The sequence below is a fragment of the Rattus norvegicus genome, chromosome 14, assembly GCF_036323735.1.
Source record: "Rattus norvegicus strain BN/NHsdMcwi chromosome 14, GRCr8, whole genome shotgun sequence".
NCBI lineage: Eukaryota > Metazoa > Chordata > Mammalia > Rodentia > Muridae > Rattus > Rattus norvegicus.
Genome location: NC_086032.1, coordinates 74,048,299 through 74,068,304, shown reverse-complemented (window position 1 = coordinate 74,068,304; position 20,006 = coordinate 74,048,299). Strand labels below are relative to the sequence as shown.

Below are 20,006 nucleotides of genomic sequence, written 5' to 3'. Positions count from 1 at the left end.
CCTTGTATATTTATGGGCATCTCCTTCTTTAAGTTAGGAAAGTTTTCCTCTAAGATTTTGTTAAAGATATTTACAAGCCATTTAATTTGTGAATCTTCACTCTCTTCTATACCCATTACTCTTAGGTTTGACTTTCTCATTGTGTCCTGGACTTTCTGGATGTTTTGGGTTAGTAGCTTTTTGCGTTTTACACTGTCTTTGACAGTTGTGTCAGTGTTTTCTATGCTATCTTCTGCCCCTGAGATTCTTCTATCTCTTGTATTCTGTTGGTGATGCTTGCGTCTATGACTCCTGATCTCTTCCCTAGGTTTTCTATCTCCAGGACTGTCTCCCTTTGTGCTTTCTTTGTTGTTTCTCTTTCCATTTTTTAAATGTTGTATGGTTTTGTTCAATCCCTTCATCTCTTTGTTTGTGTTTTCCTGTGATTCCTTTAAGGATTTTTGTGTTTCCTCTTTAAAGGTTTCTACTTGTTCATCTATGTTGTCCTGTGTTTCTTTAAGGGAGTTATTTATGTCCTCCTTAAAGTCCTTTATCATCATCACCATAAATTGTGATTTTTAAATCCAGACCTTACTTTTCTGGTGTGTTTGGATATCCAGTATTTGCTTTGGTGGAAGAAATGGGCTCTGCTGATGCCAAGTAGTCTTGGTACCTGTTGCTTTGGTTCTTGTGCTTGCCTCTCACCATCTGATTATCTCTGGTGTCAGCTGGCCTTGCTGTCTCTGACAGTGTCTTGAACTTCCTGTAAGCCTGTGTGTCTGCATTCCTGGGGACCAGCTTTCTCCTAGTGGGATCTGGGAACAGAGAACTATGTCACAGGGTCAGCACTGAGTACAGACAGATACCATAAGGATCCTGTCCCAGATTGCTTCTGGGTTCCTGGGTCCAGAGGGCTCCAGGTGGGTTCCTCTTGAGTCAGGAATGTGAACAGAAGTGGTAGTCACCCGGTGTTCTCAGGGTTATCTGCACTTCTCAGAGCCCAGCTCTCCCCACCCCCCTGATCTGGGTAAGGAGAACTGTGAGACCTGGTCCCCTCCAGGTGCAGGCCATTGTGTATTTATTTTAAATTTGCCTAGAGCACCGAGACTTGAATAGCTCATAACTTCCAGTTATTCCACATCACCAAATCATACACTGTCATTCTGTAGTGTGTGTGTGTGTGTGTAATATATATTTATTTATTACTTTTCTCATTTTATTTAGAGAGTAATGAGCATTGCAAAACAGTCACCTAAAACAGAAAGATTATAAATAACATATTGAGGACATATAAAATTCTAATTATGATCTTTAACTACTTGTTAACTATATCATTTGGACTCAGGAGCATGCCCATTGTGTTGGATAGGTTTATGTCAACTTGACACAAACTAAAGTTATCTGGGATAAGAAAATAACTCTATAATATCAGGCTGTTGGCAAACCTTAGAGACATTTTTTAAAACCAGAAATTGATGTAGAAGTACTCAGCTCATTGTGTGTAGGGCCATCCATGGAATGGTGGTCATGGGTTCTATAAGAACGTAGGCTGAGCAAGCCAGTAAGCAGTATTCCTCCATGGCCTTTGTACCAGTCCCTGCCTTCAAGTTCCTGTGTCATTTGAGTTCCTATCCTGACTTCCTTCAGTGATTAATTACAATGTGGAAGTGTAAGCCAAATAAACCCTTTCTTGCCCAATTTGTTGTTGGTCATGAAGTTTTATCATGGCAATAATAACCCTAACTAAGATGTCATGCATTGCATAGCAGAATTAATGAATAGCTATGAACATAACACAACCATTATAAATAACATAAAATATGAAACCCACAGTAAGGAAAAAATGGGTTGCTTTCCATTTCCAACTAATACTTGCAGTAATAAATTTATGTTTATTAAATAAAATAATTCCCTTTATTGTATTTTAGTTTCTTTAAGTATGAATATCCTTTTAAAAATAGGTAGCAATGAATAGCCTAGTAAGAGCACCAGTGGAAGGGGAAGCTCTTGGTCCTGCCAAGACTGAACCCCCAGTGAATGTGATTTTTGGGGGGAGGGCAGTAATGGGGGGAGGATAGGGAGGGGCACACCCACATAGAAGGGGAAGGGGTTGGGTTATGGGGATTTTGGACCAGAAACCGGGAAAGGGAATAACAATTGAAGTGCAAATAAGAAATACCTAAGTTAATAAAGATGGGGAAAAATATTTCTTCAAGGTACTGAAGAGATGGCTCAGTGCATAAAATGCTTGCAGCACAAGTTTGTAGACTGGAGATAAGATTGCAGGTTCTGAGAAAGCTGCTGGATGTGTATGATGGCCTATCTACAATCTTACTACACATGAGGTGGACACAGGACAAGGTGGTTAATTGGGTAACTATTTGAGCCAAATTGGCAAGCTCTGGATTCATCAAGAGGCCCTGCTCAGTAAAAATAATGGATGTCTAGCAAAGATAACACCTTGGGTTAACTTCTGGTTTCCACACTCCATATGTACATTTATAAACATGCAAACATGAATATACACAAAATGCATATGACACAGGTATGCACATGTAAAAATATTTCTGCAAAATTTAGTTAAAAAATTATTCCCCCCCTGTATATATGCATTTGTGTTTGTGTGTGCGTGTGTGTGCCTGTGTGCATAATTGGTAATCCAAAACCTTTTTATTCCTGAAACCACCACATACATATGTTGAGAATGCACTGCAATTATATTTTGAATGTAAATAACTGTGACTGTAATGGAACAAGTTTATGGTGAATGGAATACCTATCCTCTAGGAATTAAACATACAAAACTGAATGAGAAAATAAAAGATATAACACCAGGTAATGCCAAGTATCATGAAGAAAAATAAAGTTGCAAAAGATGAGAGAAAGCATTGAGATTCTGTGGTATGCATTCTTCAAACCAACAGGAGATTATACGGTGGGGGGATAACCAAAGAGAAATGTGACTAAATATAAATATCTCAAAGATTCAAATAGGAAATACTAATTGCAAGACACTTATTCAGAAGTACATGAGAGGTAGGCGTTCCCTACAAGCTCCTGCATTGAGTACATTGTCTCCAGTTGGTGGCACTATTTTGGGAGATGGCAAAAGCTTTATGATTTCCTGCTTTGCTCAAGGAAGTATCCCAGAGACTCTGCCTTGGAATATTAATGCATGATCATTGGTAGTGCTCTCTCTCTCTCTTTCTCTCTCTCTCTCTCTCTCTCTCTCTCTCTCTCTCTCTCTCTCTCTCTCTCCCTCTCTCTCTCCCCTCACCCTCTCTTTCTGTTGTATGCCATATAGTAAAACACCTACACCCCTAACTCACCCCATGCTCTCACTTACATGATGTTCCACCCAAGTGCACATACCAAATAAACCTGTCCGTGACCTCTCTAAAACAGTGAGCCAAAATCTAGAGGTCTTAGGTAATGCATTTTAGTTATAACTACAACAATCTTATAATATCAGCCAGAAGGAGAATGAAGATAGTGAGAAACAATGAGTAAGAGGCTCACAGTGGGAGTGAAGAAATGGACACATGGAGAAATAGGCAAGAGGAGAGAAATCAGACATGAAAATCTGAGCAAGATATTTATGATACGACATGCATACTGAAACAACCTCTCTCTCTATTGAGAGCAGAAGTGTACTTCGCTAGTATGCAGTAAGAAGAAATGTCAATCTACAAGGAGACTGTAAACATAAGAGTTGAGATGGACTTTAGGGGTATTCTGGGTATATGGATGTGCACTTATATGGGGGAGGTTGGGAGACTGAACCCAGAACTCCATCCAGTTTAAGCATGTGCTCTGTCACATCACCAGTACATATTAGATAGATAGATTGTAGAGATGACAGATAGATAGATAGATAGATAGATAGATAGATAATTTGATAGATAGATCAAAATCAATATATGTGTGTGTGTGTGTGTGTGTGTGTGTGTGTGTGTATGCTTATATGTGTATATGTCATTATCCCTGAATGCAAACAGTGGAAGGAGAAATGACTCCTGTAAGATTTCCTCTGCTCACTACACACCCACTATGTTGTACACAAACCCTCCAACCCACAAAGTAAATAAATACAATGTAGTAAATATTTAAAATGACACTGAGCTATCAGAATGATGGTTAGTTATTGAGTCTAGAGGCTAGAAGGTAAAAGTAGATGGAAATTGATTTTAGAGTTCTAATTTTACAATAAATTCACTATAGATAACTTATCCATTATATCTCGTTGGAAACTACATTATAATTTGCACAGTGCCTTTGACAAAAAGGAAAAAAAAAGTCTTTGTCTCTCCCCACAGCAGTTTAGTTTGACCACACTTTATATGCTTCTTAATAATAAACCTAAGGCTCAAAATACAAGAATCATACATATCACCAATAAATAATTAATTTTACATTCACTGGGCATATATGTCCTACAGTAAGACAAGTATAATGCTAAAACCAGGCTCTCTGGATGCCTGAAGTCGAACAAACATGTTAGACAATGGAAACAAATCATTGCACTAAGCCCATTCTTGTAAGTGGGCTGACACCCAGCCTACGCGTTCTCATCTCAGCATTCATATGTTATTTAACTAAAAGCTAATAGAAGGCACTGGGGTAGAATTGTTAGCTCTTTCTTTCGACACTGAATCTCTGCCTCTTGAGCAGCTGTCCTTAGAGGAGGCCACCACACAGTCACATTGAAGGCAGCTGGCCTATGCCCCCTTTGATGTGACTGCATATGCACTTTGCCTATTGGACAGAAACCCACTCATCACTTAAAGGTTCGATGACCTGCAGTGTGTATAGCTCTGTGAGGCTCTACAAATATGCTTGGCATTATTTTCCACCACGGAGTTCTACTCCTGAAACATTTCCTCAGCAAAGGAGAATCCATGAGGAATACCCTTGTCTTCAGTGTACCCTGCTGTCCTGAGAGTTATCTTGACTAAAAATCTGGGCAAGAAATGAAGGGAAAGGCATGAGGAAAGCTTCAGGGTACAACAGCTTTATGGTTCGAGTCCTGACTACTAAATCTCAAGAACAATGCTTTAGCAAACTTATTTTCCCAACTCTGTTAAATGAGAATAACTTACATATAATTATGTATATGCAAATTATATATCTGCTACTGCATTCTATGAAATTGCACAGAAAGCTATCTTTCTTGACATAATACCCAGCATCCTGGTTCCCCAGGCATGTCTGGACATTACTCTTACGTTTCAACTCAAGAGCTCCGATTGACCACTGAGCTGGCCATAGGCGGCAGCACTTCACAGATGGTCCTAGCTTGCAGAGAAAATAAACCTGGTGAGAAGTTGTCTCCAAGGCAGTTTTATAAATCAGATTCTGGCTAGCAGAGACAGAGGAAAATATCAACTCTGTCTCCTCCTTCTTAAACTCTGCAATATAGTATATTTTCTGAAGTCAAGTGTTCACGGTCCGCTATTGCCCTAAGAAGCAGGAGGCCAGGAGAGAAGGAGCCTTGGGGGAGGGGTGGAGAGGAGAGATCTATGACACATTGTTCTTCGGAGAAAGTGGAAGAGGGACAGAGGTGTGTGGTCCTGCAAGGCAGAGGCCAGGCCGGTGCCTCCCACTCCCAGTAAGTCATTTATCACCTTGATGGTTTCAGCTCATTTGCAGCCAAGTTATTGTCACCCTTAAAATAATGTGGCTTGACAAGGAAAAAATGAAATCCTTGTGAAAAGTTACCTAGTCATCACACTCTGGAGTCAAAATATAGACTGCAGTATCCAAACACCAGGCTGGGCATGGTGGGGGTGGTATTTCCTCTCTCCAGCAGGCTTTGGTTTTAGAACAGGACATTAACATTTATGTCATGTTAACGTGCACCTAGGCATGGCGTGTGGCCTCCTGCCACAGACACAGAGAAACACATGCCACAGCACTGCCTCTGCCTGAGCGCCAAGACCTTCAGTATAAATGGAGACGCGTGTTTCCTTGCCCAGAGAGTTAATAGCGGGCGACGACTTAAATGTTTGGTCATCCCCCAGTGCACAGACTCCATTTCAGATGTCAAGAAAGTACTAAATCTTGCTGCACTGTGAGTTACAACTAATTTTCACCCCCAGAACCAATTAAGCCAAAACATTCCCAGCCTGGAACCCCCAAACATCCTGGCCACCCCATTGAGCTTGCTGTGTGATCTCGGTCAACTGCTGGTAGCTCCTGAGTCTCTATTTGTAAAACAGGGAAAAACCGAGCGTTCCCAAGTATTTGCTGCCAAATGTATGGGAAGATAATAAACGCAAATGTTTTGTCTTTGGGTCATTTTCATACCTTCTAGCTTCTTTCCAGTATTACTTCCCATGCATATCATGAGACCTGAATTCTCAATCCGTCAGTCTCACCATCATCTGCTAGCCAGAGCCTTCGAATTGCACTATGTTCCCACGTTCTGTTATGTGCAGCATGAAGGACAGCCTTTTTGGAAAGCAAGACTGTCTAAAACGTGGCAAGTACTTGAAGAGGGTCCCTTACCTCTCTGTGTAGACCCTCGGATTTCCTCTCTCCTTTAAACAGGTCTTGAAGTGCCACCTTCCTTCAGCCTTTTTGTCGGTGGCCATTTTATTTTTCCCTTTCAAACTGTTGCCAAATCAACCCAAACTGTATCCTTCATGAAGAATTTTAGAACTCATCTTGATCCTTAGGGAGACCTGCTGTCCTCCTCTTTGACTCTTTGTCTTTCCTAAATACCGTGTTCCTGGTGCATACTGGGTGTCTGACCCTGAAGGAAGGTTTCTCATCACTTCAAAAGGGAAAGGCCTCATGTTTATTTCACTGACATCCTAAGTATCTTTTTCAGTCATCAAGGAGCTCATGAACTCTTTAGGAAATAAAGCATAAAATACAGGTAACAATATAACATTATAGTTGTTGTAGTTGGGTCCCTATATTGTATGTGTGCATTGTTTGTGTGTAGTACCCAATTAATCATATGTCAATACATTTTCAGGAGTATTCTGAAATATGATTGTTTCAGTGAGCCTTGCAATTACTAGTAAATATTTCTGATAATATGTTGAAGATTTCACCATATCTATATGTTTCTATTACAAATAATAAAGAAAAATAGAAGAAAACAAGAAACTCTGAGCTTAATCCAGGGAACAAGTATTTATTGAAAAACAAATCGGAGTCCGTATGGGTATCACAATGGATGACAGAGATCCACAAGGCATGCAAACTTTCATGCTAGAGTGACATAGCCATTAGTGGGTAGGAGCTGGAACTGAACATGCAACATGACAAGAATACCACAAATCAGTATATGAGAAGCCACATAAATGTAAAACATATTTTTAGGATCACTAATGAGTAAGACTAGATTTGCTTTCTGCCATTAAATATATTGGCTTCATTTTACACTTACAGGGATGCTAGATACTTGAAAAGGCAGACCTGTATATATCTATAAAATAGTAGCTTTTAAAGGTAAATATCACACACAGAATATGAATTCCATATGCATGCTACACATATCGGGAGCATGAAAAATTAAAGTCTCTTGCACACCAGGAAAATAAAACTCACCCCTTAATAAAACTTCTTTAATTAAGATTTCCCTTTGAGTACAAATATTATTGCTGCAAAACTTTTCAAAACAGCCCACTGGTTATAGTTAGAAGACTGATGCTTCGTAAAATATAACAATTTGTTTCACTGATTCACACTGTTCCATAGGAAGATAATTGGGCTTGAAAATGCATTTGGAGCCAAAGGAGAATAAGTACCGGATCAACTAGATACATTTATCACCTAAAACTTTAACGTTCTGTTATTGTAGCTATCTTAAGGCAATTTCTGTTATCATTTTTTTCAAAAATGGCTGGCAGGCATACAGATTTATCCAAATGCAGTCAATGACTGAGTACTCAGAGAGTTGAAAGAGAAGCAGAAAGGAACAGAACCTGTATGTTATGTTAGCTCAGATCTCTGTAGATTTAATAACGTGAGAAGTAAAATTTCAACCATGGTCTGTTATTATCTGAAATATTAACATGTCACACACGTCTCTAAGAAAATGAACAATGACTGATAATGTAGAGTCTAGGTCTCTAGTATGCAGGTTAAAACTTCATCAACTGAGCACTTTTTACACTGTGTTCTTTATAATTTAGTACCTCTATTCTCTTCATATAAAATATTTATTCTTATATATTGCCATCTTAATCATTATAATTAGACAAGTTAAAACATGTTTTCTTTTATTTTGGAATTTTGCTTATTTTTATAAGGGAATAGATACTGTATATTTTATCTTGCCAATATAGTTGACACTGCACAATTCTAATAGGATTAAAGTGAGGCCTCAAAGCACTCATAATACTACATATAATATAATATGCATTGGTCATAAGAGGTCTACTTTTTAAATATATTCTCTAAAAGGGGAGGTGAAATTAAGATTTTTGAAGAAGTTTCCATTTCTTTTTGTGTATACTGCCAAAAACTTTACAACTAGATTTGAGAAGCAAACAAAAGAAAGAAATAGAACCGATCCTAGCCAGACCTTGCCATGAATGATGACAGGACACTTGTGACCAAGGACACAAAGAGATAGTGCAGATGGCTGGTTAGCCCCACTCCTTCACTTTGGGTCCCACTGAAGGCTGCTTACAGGGAGCAGTGACTTCCTCCTGCAGTAGAGAAAAGGAAAATATGCCTTTGTGTCATGGATGCCTTTTGTATGTAACACATACCTCCACCTCCGTGTCTCATCATTTCTCCAGATGTTTATCTCCTGCTATAGCAGGAGACCCACCCTTTTTCCTGTGAATTTGGTTGTGGGTTATTCCTTAGTACCTTTGAGACTATGATAAGGTTGACTTTATACCAGACAGTCTGTACTCAATGGAGCCTAAAATATTCAGTATCTAACTCTTCAGAAATAAAATTGCCTTTACCTAGTGTATAGAATGTATCAGCTTCAGATTAGAGCACCCAGCCTCAGGAAAGAAGTTTCTCTTGAATTGTAGATCAATAAATGTGTACATTCACTCTCTCTCTCTCTCTCTCTTTCTCTCTCTCTCTCTCTTTCTCTCTCTCTCTTTCTCTCTCTCTCTCTCAGGTTGTGTGTGTAAAATCACGAATCTGAGTAGCAGTCTACTTGCATGATACCACAAGAAGATGGGACTGCAAACGGATGGACTTTAATTTTCTGAAGGGAAATGGATTTTTATCACTGAGATTTTGTGTTCCTTAAAAAAAGACAGCTAAGTGTCCAAGTGGCTTGAAGATATTCCCACAGCAACATTCCTCAGAGCAAAGTCTAAAGCACACATCCCAAGTGAAAAACCTGATACATGATGCCCTCAGCAGAGCAAGGATAGAGTGTGGTTCCAAGAACAACAGAACAGCCAACAGGTAAGCAGAACATAGGACAGCCAGCAGAGGCACCAGCTGGGGAAGACACAGTCCAGATTACTGTGTGCAGAGAACACTGGGGCATGAATATGAAACTGATAGAATAGATAATGCATCTGAATGTCACAAAAGGGAATTTTGATTCCTGAAAGTCTTTAGATTATATTAAGAAGTAGCAAATTTAATGTTTTTCAATACAAGGAAAATAACAATTTCAGTGAAAAAAAATAAAAATTTGCAAGACATAATTTTATCATGGTTTACTACAGAGATCAGCTGTGAACAGTGGCTTAGTTGTAATTTTACAAACACTGGATATCCATCTAATCAAACATTGTCTGTCCTATATTGAAACAATGGTGGTGAATGAAACATATGCTTCATGGAAAAGGATAGACTCTTATTTACCTGATAGGATTAAATGGTAACACATAATGCTGGGGGAGGAAAAAGTATCAATAAACACATAAGCATGTGTCACTTATAGAAAATATACAATAATCTCTCAAAGGGGCAGAAAGGGTAGAATCAGGGTGGAGGTGTCCAGAGATTACCATTAAAATAAACAAACAAATTTATCATCAGGAGTCACTAATCTTTTAAACAAACATTCTAATTTAAATATATTATGCATAGAGGAAGTTCCTGGTACCCTTGCTACAGTCGATGAACCCTACAGCAACCACCAGCCTCAGATCAAAGAACAGTTTATCACATTTACCCCTGTCCTATACCGTCTTGCTAAGGATGAATTACCTCTTAATTATTCTTCCTTAATTTTCTCCCTTTGTGACAGTTTGAAGACCATGGTCTCTTAGTAATTTGGAGGATCTACTTTATGAAATACCTCAAAACAAATTTAATATTTACCTGTATCTTGTCTTCCAATAGTAATAATAATAGAATTAACCTATATATTAATTTAAATCCTCTCATCACCTTAAAAATTACATGATTGTTTAACACATGATATAACTTTATTTTGTATATTCTTATGAGTCAGACTTAAGTAGTTTATGCAGTTAATAATTGTTATAATAATTGTTAATAATTACCTTAAAATAATTAAGTATATTTTCTTGCTTTTGATCTGGGCATTTCTCTGTCTAAAATTTAAATTGTAGTAAGTAAATTCTCACCATTATGATACTGACTGTTTTGTTTATGTATAGTTTATGTATGCAAGTCTAGATAAATTAAAAATTATTTCCTCAGGATGCTTAAAACTATTTCTAATGTTTTCTGACATTAATCATTCATATTAATAAGTATACTGCTAGTCTCTTAGATATTCTGTTCTGTCTGGTCTTTTTGTTTTCTTTACTACTCTATAAAATTTATTTATTTTTATTTCATATGTATAAATGTAGGCCTGTGTGTCTTTGTGCACCAGATGCACACAGTACCCAAAGAGGTGTGTTACAAGCCATCATGTAGTGTTCTGCCTTTAACTGAGGAGTCATGGTTCCATCCCCTCAATTGAGAATTTTAAGAGCTCTGTTTTATGATTAAACCTCAGGATAAAGGTTTTCTTCCAGTTTTCCTGGTGGCTCTTTTTGTGATTTAGATTTAAAGATGTAAGGAGTGGCATTATTCATTAATTCAGTAAAGCTGTTAATCTCAACTATTAGATTATTGTCTTTCCCTATTTTCTCTCTGGTGAGAAAATAGTTGCCTTGATAAGAACCTTTTAGAGCTTCCCATATTGTATTGCAGTGCTTAGTAATATTGTTAAATTCAGTTTAAAAAAAGCTTCCTGAAAATATGCATTAAGCTCACCTACAAAGTTAATAACACCATGAGATTATTCATATTAATTTATCCCAGGTAACGTTACTATGTTTTAGTTTTTGCTTTATTTGAATATAGCAAGCAGGCCTGAAGAGGTTTCTCAGTGGTTAAGAGCAGTTGCTTCTCTTGCAGAAGACATAGGATTGGTTGCTCGACCCCACAAGTCAGCTCATAGTAGTCTGTACTCCAGTTTCAGGGATCCAACACCCTCTTCTGACCTCCACAGATACCAGCCATGTACATCATACACAGACGTATATTTAGACAAAACACTCATAGACGTAGAATAAAAATAAATATGGTAACTCTTCATTACATTCCTTATTAAATATATAACACATTATTAAACAGATACAGGGTACATCTGTTTATGTGTTAAAGTAATCAGTGATTACATATAATCATTTCCAAGAATCTGAGAGTTCTCTTTATGTGGACTGATAGCATTGAAAGCAAAGGCCATTCAGTGTAATATGCTGATTTCTTTTCTGTGCTTATCTTCTATTTGTTCCAGCAAAGCTCAGAAAGAGGAAAAATGGATAAACCAATAATCCAACAGGTTAACTGTAATGACTTTATAATAAAACTCTGTTACTGTTTTGATATAGTCATTAATTTTCAAATTTTCTATCATGAACACAACATTGAAATCCTACAGAAAATGTTAGCATGGTTATTATTATCATTAAATATTTACAAGATCTTGACAATTTGTCGAATGAAGGGAAGGAAGTTAAAGACAAAAAGATAGAAGCGAGGGAGGTCTAAGCAAGGCATGCTGTGTCTTGACACATTTCATTTCATTTCTCAATATCTAAAGTAAATGCAAACTGAAGGGTCTGGTGTTGGTCACTGTGGGCACTTAAAACTCATCAGCCCCAAGTCTGCAAACATTTAGAAAAGCAAACAGACAGCCAGGGGTTCCAAATAAAAGCATAGGGCAGAAGTCAGCAAAGATCATTATGGCAATCTTCAAAGGCCTGCTTAGACCACACATTTGGATGGTAGCTCACATGCTCACCATTCAAGAATTCACAGGAGGAGGAAGAGGGGCTTATACTGGGTTTGGAGGAGGGCTAGAAAGTCTGGGTCCTGTACTAAACCCCTGTGAACTTAGGAAGTAACTGGGTGACATAATATTAGACAGGGACTAAGTGACACCAATCTAGCTCTGATTTTGGGAACACATTCTTTTTTGTCTGTCTGTCTTAGAGTTTATATTGCAGTGATTTAAAAAAAAAACCACGTCGTAAATTTGAAAGAGAATAAGGAAAGGTATATGGGGCTGCTTGGAATGAGTAAAACAGGGAGATAGGATTTAAAAAAACACAACAACAAAACAGTCTAATGAAATTATAATCAATAAGTATATTTTAAAACTATAAAATAAAAAAGCCTTAACCAAAAGCTACATGGGGATCAAAGTGTTTGCTCTGCCTTATAACTTATAGTCAGTCTGTCATCCAGGGTTTGGGACAGGAAGTCAAGGCTGAACCTAGTGGCAGGAACTGAGGCAGAGGCCATGGAGGATTGAAGCTTTTGAGCTTGCTTTTTGCGGTTTGCTCAGCCTGCTTTTTTTTTTTCTTTTGTAGCTCTCAGAATTACCAGACTAGGAATGAAACTTCCTACAGTGAGCTGGGTCCTTTTGAAGAAATTATCAGTCAAGAAAATGTACACACCCACCATTCTGGGGAGGAGCAGTAACAAGACATTCTTGAAAAACCACAGAATGTATTGATGGTCACCTGACCCTCTGGTCCCAGTGGTCCCAGATAAGAGTTCAAATACATGTCATATACTTGCTAGCCAATAGATTCAAAGGTCAGTATGCTTAGCCAATAAGTTTAAACTGTAACCTTGCTAATGTAACCTGTACCTCTATAAAGTATAAAAATTGTTTGCTATAGCCATTCGGGGTCACCTTCTAGTCACTGGCCACGAGGGGCTGATTGAAGATTGACCCCAACAAGTAGGAAAATAAACCTCTTGCATTTGCATCAACAAAAGAAAGAAAGAAAGAGAGAGAGGACGAGAAAGAGAGAGAGAGACAAAGAAAAGACAAAAAGAAAAGAAAGGAAAGGAAAGGAAAAGAAAAAAGAAAGGAAAAGAAAAGAGAAGAAAAAAGAAAAGAAAAGGTACACATTGCCTACAGGCCAATCTAGTGGGAACATTATTCAATTGAAGTTGCCACTTTCCATGACTTCAGCATCTCTCAAGTAGACAGATAGAACTATCCAGGACTCTTCCTTTCTCTCTTCCTTTGCTATTGGAGCCTTACCTGCACCCCTCGCCATCATCTCTACTCATAGCTTTGTGGTTACCAGGAAAGGAATCTACTCTGGTTCATCTCTGTGAAGTACATGACTATATCTTTTTACACATTGAAGCCAATATCAGACCTCTAAGGACCACAATATTACCTGCTGTTCTATTTTCTCCATGCTCCAGCTTCTCTCTGTAACTTCATTTTTTGGTTTTATTAAAAGCTTTCCTTCTCTTTCAATATAGTTCCTGAGCTTTGGCTTCTGATCCTGCCAACACTGGACCTAACTCAGTTTTCCCATTACTACTATTTTACCTCACTTCTGTACTTGGCTCTGTTTTTCTCTCTCTTTCATACATGATCCCACATCCCATGGACCAGGCTTGGCTGGAGTGGCCCATGATGCAATCAGTGATTGCGTAAGTTATATGAATAGAGTGATCTCTTGTAAGAATTGTGGATGAAGTCATCTTTCTCCCAGTGATTTCTGACTGAGAAGAATACTTTACATACTTCTTTGAGAAAGAATTATGATTACTTCACCAGAGTGACTATAAAGTATCAGGTCCTAAAAGAGGATTAAACAGGAAAATATAGTTTTATCCCAACATATATGGCAGTACACTAAGTACATAATGTATTAATCTTGCCACAGACTTTTGTGACCATTCTGCATTTACCAGTAGGCAGCAAGTGCTTGGTTGATTGTTATGTTATCTTCAGCTTCATAGAAAATTTTCAGAGTTGACATCAGTGTGATATTTTATAGATGAAAGCATGACTAGGATTTGGGGTAATTTCCTCACAGATATATAATGGAAAAGAAATTCGGGGCAAGAATGCATGACTATCTGACTGGCTTATATAATGCTTTCAGAAAATGTTAGCTTAGCATCTAACCCATTACTGACTGTACTGTGTGGTCTGATGTGAGTCTCACATATTCTAGCCTCTGTTTCTCACTCAGAAAGCAAAGCTGTTCATTAGAATATTGCTATGGTCCCTCCTAGCTTCAACGTTTATGAAACTTTGATAAGCTTTTCTTATTATACACTATCCTATGCATAATTCACATCACTATTTATTTGGTGTTTTTAGTAGTAACTATTAGAATGTGCACTACAGGCAAATAATGATAATGACCCTCACTGAAATGACAAGCTGTCATTGTACATTCAGCACTAGAATTTTCCAGAGAATGTATTAGATGCATCTTGCTGTCACCCAATATCAGATGACTTCCATTGACACAATGTATCAAGTGTGAACCAAAGGATCCTATCCACATATAAGCCACACAATAAACACAAGGAAGAAATGGGGGGGGATCAAGCAAGTGCTTTATAAATGTAAAAAAAATTAAAGGAAGAGATGGGATGTATGAATGAACAAACAATGAGACCACTCAGTTTGTTGAATTTTAGAGGCCTGATGGGAATAGCCTTGGAGATGTGGACTGATATTGTCAAAAATAATTATTCATGAGAATTCATAGTAATCCCTGTCCACTTTAAACAAAACTAACTGAGCCTTTTAAGTTGACTTGAAATGATTTGGTTTTCATTTCTTTTATGAGTCAGTGTTTCTTAGGACACCTGAGTATTTGAAGAGAACAGGAAGGAGAGAGACAACTTCCACGATTTTAATTCAGAGAGCCAAACCAATCTAGTGCCTTGGGGAAGAGTGCTCTGAGCAGAGTGCAGCTGTGAGGCTGTTTCTTGTGACTTGTGTGGCACAGAGCTGAGAGAGTGTAAGGGACGGGAAGTGATGTGGAACCGGAATTCAGAGAGCTCCAAGTCCCACTGCAGTAAAAGTCTGCCCAAGAAGCAGCTGAGTACATAAAAGCTCATAACTAAAACCAAAACAGTGATATTCCCCATTGTGACTGTTTAGTCTTTCTGTAGAGACCCATGGGGTCCTGGCTATTATCTATTTTTAATATCACTTGACCTGAAAATTTATGCTACCATCTGGAAAAAGAGGAAAGCCTTCCTCTAATGTGAATAAATGAGTAAGAAGTCAAGAAAAATGGGGACGGGAGACTCATAGGGTGTTTAATGATTTTAAATCTGTTGATGCTGCTTATGTTTTAAGCTTTTTCCAAAAGTTGAAAAAAATTAGACATTCTAAACAATTGATCGATAAATTCACATTTACACATTGTAGTGTTTACCTAGTGTCCCTGTGTTCTAAATAGAGTGGGTTAAAACCTATTTATATGCATTCTTTTTATATTTAAACTAGAAAAAGACACTGCTCTTTGAGAGGTGTTATGGACTGTTTACTAATTTTTCTTATACCCTCACTTTTCTCTCACCTCTGCTGAAAAAAATCAACCATTTTCTACTGTTTCTTTCAGACTGAGTTAATGAAATAATTTATGGGATTAGACTCACTCTTCATGCAGTCAAAGAGGTTATGTGGAACCTGATAGGTTTTGGTAACTTAGATAGAAACCTGGAATATAGATACATATAAACCTTTATCAGTGCCATCACCTATACCCAAGTGATTTAAAAGACAGAACATACAGATACAAAGGAAGAACTCGTCCTACAGTGACCAGTGGCAGGAGATGTGTACTGAGTCAAAGAAAGCTGTTACTGGATAGGGGATGAGCATGGTAAATCACCTTGGAGAAAATAATATTTGCTCAGGAATCATTTATATGGATGAGAAAATTGCTAATTTAACAAGAAAGGTCATGACAACTTTAATGACAAAAATTGATGTTTCTTTCATTTTGATTATGTTAGCCATTTAGACTTCACAACAGAGGTCACAGTGGAAAAAGTCACTGTATACCTGTTCAGACAATGATGATTTATAGACTGATGCTTGGATACTGCTTGTACTGATCAGTCCCTAAGATGGGGTGGCACAAAGCAGCTATACTTCTATAGTCATTACCTTTTTGAGAAAAGGGCTACCTCACCATAATCAACTTCTTTATCCTTCAGTAAAGAGAGTAACTAACTGATGATATAACAGCTATATGATCCAGCAGTTCCTCTTCTCTGGATGTATATTTTGCATCCATAGAGTTTGAGATAAGGCTCCCAAAAATTATGTCCAGACTTTTGTGCCTACTGTGGCATCGTTCCCAATTGCAAGGACTGGGAAAAAATCACCATCAGAAGATGAAAGGGCAAAGAAAGTACAGGAAATGCAGGCAATGGAATATTACTTAGCTTTTGTGAGATGCTTGTTTTGTCGTTTTAATGATATGGAAGAACCCAAGTAAAAATAAGCAAGAGGACACAACCATAAGTAAAATAAGCAAGATGCAAACATAAAAAATGCGTGACACCAACTATAAAATGAGTCTAAACTAGTTATGCTTAAAAAGAAAAATAAAGGATGCTTTCTAGGTGTTAAGAGTAGGGAAAGTCAGAAGATAAACACACAAACATAGCAGAGAGAGAGAGAGAGAGAGAGAGAGAGAGAGAGAGAGAGAGAGAGAGAGAGAATCATTTGAGGAGTTGCTTCCACCAGATAGCCCTAAGTGGTCATCTCTAACACATTTTATTAATTGCTGATTGATGTAGAAGTTCATTGTGGACTGTTCCAATCCTTGGTAGGGTCAGAGTTATACGAGGAGAGTAGCTGACTAAGTCAGGGGAAGAAAGAGAATAAACAGTGTTCTTTTATGGACATTATCCTTGCTGTATTTAGTCCCTGTCTTCAGGTTCCTGCTATGGCTTTCCTCAATAAATGGATTGTAACCCGCAAAATGGAAGGAACCCTTTCCTACACAAGAAGCATTTGGTTACATTTGACCATTGTTTTATTATAAAAATAGAAAACAAACTGGTACAGACACCTAAACATAACCTTAAGAATTATGTGAGAAAAACTCAGGAAAGGTATAGTGGCGCACACCTGTCTTAGCACGAGGTCATCATAAGCAAGAGGATCACATGCTTGAGGCCAGTCTTGTTTATTTAGTGAGATGCTGTCTTAAAAGAACAAATAAAAATCGAAGATAATGATGTTACATTGATAAGTAGAGACATAGGACTATTGAATGGTTAATTGATGAACTGAAATTCAGCAAAGATGCTTGACCTGGGGAAAATCCTAGAATTTATGCCAACACTGCAAAACACTGAATGAAAGACAGGAGAAATGACTCATCAAAGAGCATTGGCTGCTCTTGAAGAGGACAAAAGTTCAGTTGCTAGGATCCACAAAGTCTACACCCATACACAGCTCCAGTTCTGGGTGATCTCATCCCCTTCACACCTCTGTACCAGAAACAAGAGGAAAATGAAGCCTATGAGAGCAATTTCATATTCAAACCGTAATCTTTAGCCTCAGGCTCCCAAAGACCATAGTCATCTCATAATGAAAAACACATTGAGTTCAACTTTAAGAGTCTCTCACAATGAGCAGTTCTAACACTACTCCAACTTCCGAAGTTCCAAGTCTCTTTCTAATATACAGCGAGATAACAACTTAACATTAGCCACTGTACAATCATAAAGAAAATTATTAAGTTTGCAGTGTCACAGAGTAGACATTACTATCCCCAAAAAGAGGAATAGAAGAACATCAATGAAAAAATCAGGTTAAACCAAGACTAAAGACTGTTTACCCCAGTCCTGTAGCTCCATGTCTAGCATTGGGGTTCATTGTACTATGAGGTAAGCTGCAATAGGCCTGGCTTATTCTACTTCATGTCTTCTGCTTGCAGAAGTCATAGGCTTTCTCTAGGAGCAGTTATACTTGGTGACTAGAGATCTCCTCTGCAAGTACTCCCTAATCCTGGTTTTGGCAGCATCCTGGGATTCCCACTGACTTCATCAGCAAAGCTCCTTGCACAGCTCACTCCCAGTCTGGTAACAGAGAATGTGAACCTCTTACCCATTGCCTGGCCTTCCCAGCTATTCTAGTTCTTAATTCAATGCTCCATGACCCCATCTCTCTTGCAGCCTTGATGTCTGCAAAACCAGCATCCCATAGGTGATGCCAACATTTACTGTCAATTAAGAATGTAGCTAGCCCCCTTAGGACCAAAGCTGCTGTAGCCTCTCAGTGCCTACATTAGGGAGGCTAAATGTTAGAAAGCATTTTCCTAGGCAGCCCTTTACCATCAGCACACTGCTTCATTTTTCTCTTTCTAATAAAACTGCCTTCTGAATATTTACTTTTATATTTGTAGATTTATGCTACTCCCAAACTTTAGTCAGAGAAGCTTGTTATTTATGTTGGGTAGTGGTTAATATAGCGATGTCTTATTGTGCAAAGTGCTGTAAATAAGATGAGGCATCTCTAGGAAATGTCTGTAGGGCTCAAGGAACATCAAGGAAGAGGAACCAGAAAAAAAATAATTTAAAAGCTGGGGAGGAGTACTGTGAAATATTTTCTTTTAGATATAACAAGGCTGTTACTCACATTGGCTTGCACTAGTTGTAGTTTCCTACACAAAATCTATACGCAAGTAATACTAATTGCACTTAATGTGTTAAATAGATAAGTAAATAAATAAATATAGGAAAAGGGGACATGACATGAAATTGGAAAGTAGGCATGATGGGAAGTCCTGAGAAGGCTTGGGCAAAGAAGTAAGGCATGGATCTAATCAAATACATTGTATACATACAAAAAAATCTGCAAAAATTAAGTTAAAACACTTTTAAAGATCAAAAATATTAAACATAAAATGAGTAGTAAGTCCCACACTCAAAAGTTTTCAAAGGAGTTTGAATTTTAAACCTTCGTGTCTTCAACACATAGATGGGACTTCACTAAACTTATTGTCTCAGGGCAAAGTTCAGTCTCTTCTTCTGCTTTGTCCTGTGCACTTCCTTTGTCCATAACTTTAAACACATTCATATTCTTAAGCTGCTTCTTGTAAAAATTCCTGATCTCTTTTGACTCTTGATTCTCACTGTAAACTAGATGTACACAGTGGGCAATAATCATGCTATAGTTTCAATTATTGGGGTTTTGAAATATCTCATGTCAAGCACATTATATTTTCATAATCATTCAAATTCTCATCACCTGGATAGAAAAAAAAAGTATGGACTACTGGTTTCTCACAAACGTGTCTTTACTGCCCACATTCCTATTGACATCTTTCATCTTCTAAAGTCCCATCAAAATGGAACCAGTGGGTGGAACAGCATTCAAAGGCCTAACCTTAGTGAAGCACTTCTCCAGCTAGCGCCTACTTCTTAAAGATATGCAGACTCGGGGCTGGGGATTTAGCTCAGTGGTAGAGCGCTTACCTAGGAAGCGCAAGGCCCTGGGTTCGGTCCCCAGCTCCGAAAAAAAAAAAAAAGAACCAAAAAAAAAAAAGATATGCAGACTCCAAATAAGCAATTCAAGCTGGAATATGAGTGCTCAGTTCAGGGCACTGGGGAACATTTCAGACTCAAACCACAGAAACACTACCAATATGTCATTTACCATTCATTCATCTGCCTAGTCTATCTACCATATATATGTGCTCCCTTTGGACCCGTAAACTCTCAGTCAAAATCCCAGCACCATGTGTGAGAAGCCTCCCTTTAAGTTCAAGTGATTCTAAGAGCCTTTTAAAACAATACAAAACTACTTCTGTTGTGCATGG

The 20,006-nt window shown here is 38.0% G+C and overlaps 1 long non-coding RNA gene across 1 annotated transcript in view; it reads left to right on the top strand.

Moving 5' to 3' along the window:
- LOC134481765 (uncharacterized) overlaps positions 1–16,658 on the top strand; it is a 55,385-nt gene extending 38,727 nt beyond the window's left edge. Inside the window, exons 2-3 of the long non-coding RNA XR_010057551.1 lie at positions 9,077–9,372; positions 12,756–16,658. This is a non-coding gene — a long non-coding RNA (uncharacterized LOC134481765). The remainder of the gene's footprint in view (positions 1–9,076; positions 9,373–12,755) is intronic.
- Positions 16,659–20,006: the final 3,348 nt, after the last annotated feature.